A 9,295-nucleotide genomic window follows, 5' to 3' on the forward strand; every position below is an offset into this window, starting at 1 on the left:
TCCTCTATAATATTTAGGGCCATCGCTTTCACAAAATTCAGTCACACGTTGAAACAAAAGTAAGGGGGGGCATTGAAATCGGTCGGACATCTATGCATGTATCACCCTCTATTTGTCCCAACAGAGTGATATGGCTGCACGTGGTTTGGGTCCTTTGTTGTTTCTACCGACAGTGTGTGCAGAACTTCCTGGGGCAGGTGAAAGGGGACACGCCGGCCCGGAATATGTTTCAGTTGGCCCTGTGCTGTAGCTCCCTCGAGACTCCTCGCGACCTCGTGGTCAAGGAGAAACCGGCCGCGTTTCTCGGCAACATCAGCACTCCCGACACCAGACCGCCGCCTACTCCGGGGAGTAAGGAGACAAATTTGCATATACAGTAGACTCGATTATCTGCGCTAATGACGTGGAGGATGGCTGCGGATAATTAAAAATCTCGGATGATCCAAAGATATCTATTTTTTGCGGATCTCTATGCCACAAACTAACGATCAACCGATCGATGCACGTGCTGGGTGATAACACTTTCCTGCTAATTTGACCAAGTCCAATATCGGCTCAACTTTCATGTGACGGACATTACTCTCACGTTCAGAGTGGGTTAGAATGTGCTTCCCTTTACTCTGTAGACCAGAGGTCACTAGAAGCGATGTCAGAGGTAGCTTTGTGAAGTTCTCTTCTGTGGGCCATTCTCCAATAGGACGGGTTCCGCTGCTCCGTGAGAGATCCGAGTGGATACTCCGTCTCATGACACGATATCGAAAGCACAATCTGAATAAAATGTAGTTTCTCGTATTGTACATAAGGGATCAGACCACGGAGGACTGTCAAAATGCTGAGTGTGATCTTGAAATTTATCCTGGACTGGTTCGGGGGATAGTTGAACAATTTGAATATTGGGGCGATATCGTCTTGCATACGGGTGTGAGAAGTCTGCCAGTGGTTTTTTGAGTCCATCATCTAGATTTTTGGGTTAGATCATGTATACATGCACTAAATAATACGCGTTAATATGCACTATTTACGTGACCTAATCCAAAAATCTCTATTATGGATAATCATTGGTCGCGAAGGCCTTCGTATTAAACTTGTTTTTTGAGTCATCTGGAGAGTGATGATGAAACTTATCGGGAGGCCGTAGATGAGACGTGGGGGTGGGGGGGCAGAGAGAGAGTTGCAGTTGTTGAGCCTATTGGAGCGAGTTACAGCATCGTTGTCCTCTCCTACAATGGCATTGCTTGTCTCCTTCGCAGAGGCAGTAGCCGAGCATCTGGTCCGTCTGCTGAGCCACGTAAGTAAGATGGCAAAGCCCCCGAGCCTATCTGCGCTGTTACGCGTGGAGAAGCAGCTTGCCGAGCATTTTGACTCGTGCGACCTCCCCAGCCTGGGCCTCGGCTCCTTGGACATCCTCCATCGCAACGCCCAGGTGTGTACGTGGCGTGCGTGAGCCCACCCGCCTCCAGCTGGTAAGAGGCAGTACAGCAAGTAGGTGTACGACACTGCCCGTGCAAAGTTTGAGTGTACTTACCGCCTCCGAGTGGTGCTCAATGTTAAGTTTGTTTCCAAAATTGTGCGCGGTAATATTAGTTTATTATTACGAACTTAAAACTCATTTGTCGATAACTCGAATACGTTTAAGCGTTATGTAATCACTGCCAATGCAGAGCACAACAAAGTGTCACGTAAGATGCATGGGTTTTCTCTTGTCACTCTTGAAAAATATCTGTGAATTTGGCAAACATCCCAAAGGTAGATATTGAAAATCACCGTTAAAATTGAGTGTACAGCGGTGACATTCAGATAACATTTATGATAACACTATATATGCAAAGTGGCCAGGTGGCTCAGATATCAAAGCGGTGCGATGACAATAATTAGATTCTGGCCTTGAATCTGGATTTTGACCGCTTGGGTTGAAACCGAGGTCTCAAGTCTTATCAAGTCGATCGTCCGAGCCCAGTCACCAGCGACTGCACAAAATTACAGTCTCATTAAACTTGGGTTTTGCACTTCATTTTCCTAATTCCATCTCTGAGAATAACAATTTCAGCTTGACTCTCGTGCGCCGCACAATCTCATAACACAGCTAATGTGAAAGTGTTGGCTCCTATTGTGTACAAGATAAAAGGCCACCCATCGCATTTTATGACACAGGGCCTGCACGGCTATGCGAGATTTACGCATGGATGATTTATTTGTCTCTTGACATTACGCCGATAGTGCATTTGGAAAACTAAAATTGAGAACGAATTTTGTGTTAATTTGCAAACTTAAATCTGTAATATTTAATCAGTTTTTGTGCACTGCATTGTGAGATGCAGCTCCATGCGTATCGTTTAGCTTTAAACCGGTGTTTGCCTTGCGGTCGCCTCGGTGTCAACCAACTGATGTTGACGGATTTGTTGTGTCTGTGGTAGCTGTTGGAGGAGACTGGGGTTGTGATCTCTGCCCTGGGTGGATCTGGAGCCACAGCGGGAAGCTTCTGTCCAAAGCGCGACGAGCTGCATGGAGTTCATCCACCAGTGCGGCAGCCTCGACACTGCAGCGGTGAGACACGGGCCCCAGTAGGGGCCACAGGGGCGGCTCAGAGATGGGGATAAGGATTTGGAGATATAGGGCGCTCACGTAAATAAACTCTTCAACTCAAAGCGCCTTACAGCAACGTCTCATCTCAACCATTCCATTGCTCTACGGCAGTCTACCCGAGGGGACCCCCCCCCCAATGGCAGCTGTTCCTATTTGGCACGTGGTGCACGCACTACCGGCCTGTGAATGGACATGTCTGCCATTCGGGAGCGATGTTTGATTTTCCTACGTGGTTTTTTCCCCGGTAAAGTAATTTGCAAGTATTTGATCTGATTTGGCAAATTTGGAACATGATGCGGTTACACGTGGCCAATTCAATTTTTTTAATACGGCGTCACAGGATTATTATCATACATTGTGAAACAGATCTCTTTGTTTGTGGTGAATAAACTGGCAACATTAACCAGGGCGGATGCTGGGCTTGATCCGAGAACCACCACTCGGCCATGTTTCCATAAATTTGTGCAGTCACATTAACGCTGTTCACGTCGTACGCAATGGACACTTTATTATTAGCACCACCTCTGGACCTGTTTGGCTCCTGGTCCATTTTGAGAGGTCTTGTAAGGGCGACGTATTACAGTTTGATTTTATATCGGCACAGCAAATGGCCAATGGAAAACCACCCGTTCCGTGGGGGTGCTACGCGCTGGCACGGATCGGATGCGCCAGTGGAAAAGGGCTGCTAGCAACTCGGCCGCCTCCAAACGAAAGAGAGAGGGTTCCAGGTCTCTGTTGTTGGCTGTGTGCTCTGCAGCTGCCGGCCGTGGACTGCGCTGTGGGGCAGCACTACGGCGTGCATTCCTGCCGCAACCTTGGGCACGGCCCCGTGGCCAACCTGGTAAAACTGGCGCAGAAGGCCAAGCCCGGTGGCAGCAGTGGCGGTGCCTATCGGTGCGCCGTCTTGTACGAGGAGACGGCGCTGTGTGCTCGCGACTCGAGGTTTGGCAGCCCCCTCCAAAGTGCCCTCCTCCTCACCCCTCTGCTCACCTCGTGATCTGCCTGACCGCCACGGGTCGCTCCTCAAAATTGTTGAGTCGGCGACAGACACTTGGGGTTCTTTAATCTTTCACATCAAAGGGTCAGTGAGCCACACCAATATGCCATTGGTAATGTAACTTAAGGATTCAATGTTCAAGGCAAGTGATTGTCTAGACAAACTGATGATTGTGTGTGTAACACCCCTCTGGCAGTCCACTGCCTGATGAAGGCCTCGCCACGTTGCTTTGGTCATGGGGGTTGTTGCACCAAACTTTACCACGCTTGGTGAAGGGGGCGGGGATTAGGTTCAGGACTGGTTCAGATATCAGTCACCACTGACTTTAGCCATGGCTAGGAATCCAACTCGGATCGCCGCGTTAGTATCGCAGTGCACCAAACATTGCAGCAGTGCTTCAGAAATCATTCCGAAGTTGCTTGATATTGCACACAGTTTGAATAAACCATCATTACTTCAGGAAGTATATTTTTTATTAAAATGTTACTTTGTACATGCTGTGATCGTAATAAAGAGTTGTGCTAGTTAGTAGTAACAGCGCGATACATCGGTTAAATCGATTAATATTTATTATTCAGCTGACAATTCATGTATTGAATTGCACGTGTAAGAATCAACTCCTAAAAAATTGTATCGCTTTTTATTTTAATAGTTTCACATTGCCACTGCAGAGAGTCGACATGATCAGTGTAAGTTCAAAAGAACTGACACACCTTGTGAAAAACCCAACGCAGAAGATCCCTGGGCTTGATATTCCACGAAGATCATGGTCCCCCTAAACCGCATCTGCACAAACCATGGCAGCTGCGGATACCTGATGCACAAATGGAAAATTTTAAACTCTCCAGTGTTTGACTGTGGTCATCCAGAACAGATCGTACAACGTGAAACGACGCAATAGAAAATTAAAGTCAAGCCACAGTGTGATTGTGACCATGCAACCCAAACTATGCACGATATTGTGAACCACAGTCGTCTGTGCTCCTTCAACGGAGTAGGAATAGTAACCCTACACGAAGTTTCTCCTGAAGCCCTCTCGTCGTGACCAGCAGACCTCGGACATTGGCTTATGGCTCCTGAACATGTTGCCCTCATGCGCTGGAATAGAATAGCTCAGGGGTTGGCAATCTGCGTCTCCCGGTGCCGCATGCTGCTCTTTAAAGACTGTTTGGTGATGTTATTTATGAAGGACCACTGTCTCGTATTCACCACAGTGCATTGCGCCTCTTGAAATATTGAGTTGAGTAATCCCGGTAGTTGAGAAACTAAGGTAGTTGAGTACCCCGGGAACACGCTGTGGTTCGTGTCGCGTTAATAGCTCCGTACCGTGCCGTGTAACTCACTAAGCAGCCGATTGCTCGCGTGCAGTGGTAGTGCCGTGTTCATTGATAACACTGCACACTCCGTGCAGTGGTAGTGCCGTGTTCATTGATAACGCTGCACACTCCGTGTAGTGGTAGTGCCGTGTTCATTGATAACACTGCACACTCCGTGCAGTGGTAGTGCCGTGTTCATTGATAACGCTGTACACTCCGTGCAGTGGTAGTGCCGTGTTGATTGATAACACTGCACACTCCATGCAGTGGTAGTGCCATGTTCATTGATAACATTGCACACTCCGTGCAGTGGTAGTGCCGTGTTCATTGATAACGCTGCACACTCCGTGTAGTGGTAGTGCCGTGTTCATTGATAACACTGCACACTCCGTGCAGTGGTAGTGCCGTGTTCATTGATAACGCTGTACACTCCGTGCAGTGGTAGTGCCGTGTTGATTGATAACGCTGCACACTCCATGCAGTGGTAGTGCCATGTTCATTGATAACATTGCACACTCCGTGCAGTGGTAGTGCCGTGTTCATTGATAACGCTGCACACTCCGTGTAGTGGTAGTGCCGTGTTCATTGATAACGCTGCACACTCGGTGCAGTGGTAGTGCCGTGTTCATTGATAACGCTGCACACTCCGTGCAGTGGTAGTGCCGTGTTCATTGATAACGCTGCACACTCCGTGCAGCGTTGTGTGAGGATGGCTCACTAATTGAAAGGGGAGTCGTAGCTATCGCACTGTGGGGTGGTCATCGCCCTCCTCCCGCTGGGCATGTGCCGTGTGTGTTGTGTGCGTCGTGAGTCGTGGCGATGTAAACCCGGGGTAGCTCCTCTCTCCGTCTCTTCGTTTGTTGCTGTCCCGGCGAAGCTCGAGTTGGTGAGCGCAACGCGTGGCAGATCCGGCTTCACCCGTTCCCACTCCTCCCAGTCAGCGACTCCCAAACCCCCACTCAATAATCGCAGATCACTACCCAGGTCCTTACGAACCAAATTATTTTTAACTAAACTATTTTTTGTATTCTTAACAAAGTATCCACAGTTCAATTTTAAAGTACAATTTTACCGCGCACTGTATGTTTTCCTGGTGTGGACTGTGGCTGTTTTTGCTATTGTTTTACTGCCTTTCCCAAGCTTGGAAATGTATTCATGAATGAAATTGGAACTTATATACTTCATTTATTTACTAATTGACAAACTATTTATATTTTACCAGGTAAGGCCCACTGAGCATATATAGCAGTTTTTCAGAAGCGACCTGGCCATCGCAAATGATAGCTCAACGAAGTGGCTTATCGTCACGTGGACATTTATAGCAGACAAATATACAGCATGCGTCAGGGTTGGGATGGAACCCACGACCTCCTGCGTACCAGGGGAGGTAGTTAACATCTCCCAGCCACCGTGGTGCCCTGTGGTCACGTGAGGCCTTCCACTTCTGAATGGCTTGCGATGCATATTTGAACATTACTGCAAGCGTCTTAGCCTCGTTCATTCGGTATTCGAGGGGAATATTGCCATTTAGTAACTTTGTTTCAAATATCGTGCATTGAACTTTCGATTTTAATTTGCAATGTAATTGAGGGACTGTGCGTTGTCTTGTCGTGGTCTGGTGCTGTTGTTGTGTTGCTGAATTGCCCAAACTTGCATTTGTTGACAAATCGGCAGGAATCTATGTACTTTGTATTTTTAGCAACATGCTTACATTTTCTCCGTCTTGCCTCTCATATCGTTTTTGAACATACCTCGCTGACCCGCCCCTACTGGACATATGTGAAAAGAGCTTCATAGCTCATTGGATTCCTCCAGGATAAAAAAAAGATTCTGATTAATCAGTGGCACTGCCAACAGCCTGCATCCACACACGACCAAGCACCCTTTGTAATGCCATACACATGGTTCCTTTCCCATAGATATGTAATTTTGCAAATGTGCAGAAAAGTCTGCCGTATGAGAATTACTCCAGACAAGTTTAGAGTATTAAACGTGACCTGTTGTGACTCATCTAATGTGTATCGCGTGGTCGTCAGCACAGAAAGATGCATCTGGTAACGTCCTAATGGACCAAACATCGTAAAAAGGAGGCTGGGTCTGCGTTGTTCAGAGTGACCACCATATACAGGGACTCTTCTACTTACGGACGAGTTAGGTTCCAGAAGTCTGTTCGTAAGTCCAACTTTACTCCTGTCGATTCCAAACATGTTGTACGGCGTGTACACTAAACACAGGGAATGGCTTTAAGAGTTGTATAATCTCCTGTAGACGTAGACGCCACTGGTTCTTCACGTTGTGTAGATGTAGATGCCACCACCACCATCTATTGCGTGGCGGTTTGAACTTATGAATCTCGGTACAAACAGGCAACTGGACATATGGAGAGGTTTCTTTGTATCTCTGAGACTTTCTAAGTTGAATGTTTTTTAAGTGAAGGAGTCCCCGTAAATATTTTTGAGGACCACTGGGATCTTCAGTTTAAACCGTGAGTCTTGGAGTCATTGGACCAGAAAGAAGTGAGACAAAAACGACAGTAACATTGAAAAATATGTACACAGGGCAGGGAGGGCCCAGCCACATGACAGGATTTATTCAGCGGTATCGTCACGGTAACAGAAACAGTGCTCCCGAATGAATTGCAGAATCCCCCGAATATTCCGCCTCAGGCGGGAGAATCTCCGTCCAGGCCCGCGTGACGCCTTTGGCCCAATCTTGTCGACGGCATCATCATCATCATCCTCCTCGTTGTTGTTGTTGCCTGGTTGGAGATCATGGCCCCGCCTGGCAAATGGACGCACGCGCCATCGTTAGCACGGTCGGCTACAGTTAGCACGGTCGGCTACGTACGCGTTCAAAATTATTTCAACGTACAGACATGCGCGTATTCATTATGCCACCGTCTGCCCCATCATGCATTCTCGGCTGTGCTTACACTGGTTGCTGCAGTGCACCTCATATGTGTCCGGCCGCTCAAATGCGAGGTAGGAGGATGCCACACATCTCTCACTATGGCCAGTAGCGGAATGCTACATTCCTATAACAGGAGCCAATGGTGGTGTATAATAGGATCACCGCTGTTGACTTCCCACAAAATGGGATTCATTATTTGACTATAGCTCGGGTTGATAAATAAGCTGTTAACCTTCTTGACCTAGATTTTGAACTCGCAAGCGTACAGTGATCGTGGAGTGCTCTAACCGCAGCACCTCCAAGTGGGATGCAGTGCAATTCATATATTTATAATTAAGATATATATATATGTTTTACTAGGAATGCATTTAGCTGCAGATTGGTGGAGATGAGGTTAGGGATAAGATATTACATCCTTTGGAGCCCTGGGATATTTACATCTTCAAGTGAGATGAACTAAAGAGGTGAATGCCATTACAGAATCCTCATTTCACAACTCCTCATGAAACAGATTCCCCGTTCTTAGTTTTTTCGGTAAAGTCACGTTGAAGAGAAACAACAAAATAATAAAATATATATAAAACAATAAAAATTCTCACGACGATTCGACCATAACTCAAACGGTCGTCTTCAGGTGTGTTGGTTCGCATAAATTTATTTGTAAACGGCGCATTTATTTATTTATAAAAAATAAAAAAAACGGTTAGCGCCACGCGCAACGATTTGGCAGTTTACCCAGGACTAGTCCATCTATATTCTGAAAAGAGGAGGGGGGAGACGAAATTTTTTATAATGTATGCTGTCTGAAAGCCACTGTAAGCGTGAACAATCAATTAAGACCTGAAATGGTTTATCAAATCTTTCCAATGATTGCTAAGATAGAATCCATCTTCTCGGTTGAAATTGTCTCTGTGCTTGTATATGTGGATAGCCTCATGAACGAATCTCTCATGGAAGCCAGATGGCTTACAAAGAACCTCTGTCTTGGAAAAGTCAATGGCATGTGAGCCTACTGAATTACAACAATGATCTGCCACGGCCGAGGTGTTGGTCCTACCGTGTTTAAGGTCTGCTTTGTGTTCACGAATGCGGTCCGAGACATGGCGTTTGGTTTCTCCAATGTAACTACTACCACAGAGGCAACTTAGTTTGTAGACACCAGGGTATTGTATGTCCGGAATCACATCTTTTACAGACGGAACCAGATCACGTATTTTATGTAATGTGTTGAAACGGACCTGGATCTTGTGTTTATTCAAGATTTTGGAGATCTTTTTTGTGATCCCAGCAATGTAGGGTAAAGTGATGGTTTTGAAAGGCTCCTCAAGAGGGTTTTTCTTCATGGTTTGAGTGATAGCTTTGCAGATTGTATAGTCGGAGTAACCATTAGCCCTAAGAGCTTGGTGTACGTGCTTGAGTTCACTGCTTATGTGTTCCTGGTCGGATATGCATTGGGCTCTATGATACAGAGTCTTGATGAGAGAATTCT

This window comes from Petromyzon marinus, unplaced genomic scaffold (genome assembly GCF_048934315.1).
Source record: "Petromyzon marinus isolate PM22_M1 ecotype Great Lakes invasive population unplaced genomic scaffold, UKy_Petmar_22M1.pri1.0 PM_Scaffold_65, whole genome shotgun sequence".
Taxonomy (NCBI): Eukaryota; Metazoa; Chordata; class Hyperoartia; order Petromyzontiformes; family Petromyzontidae; genus Petromyzon; species Petromyzon marinus.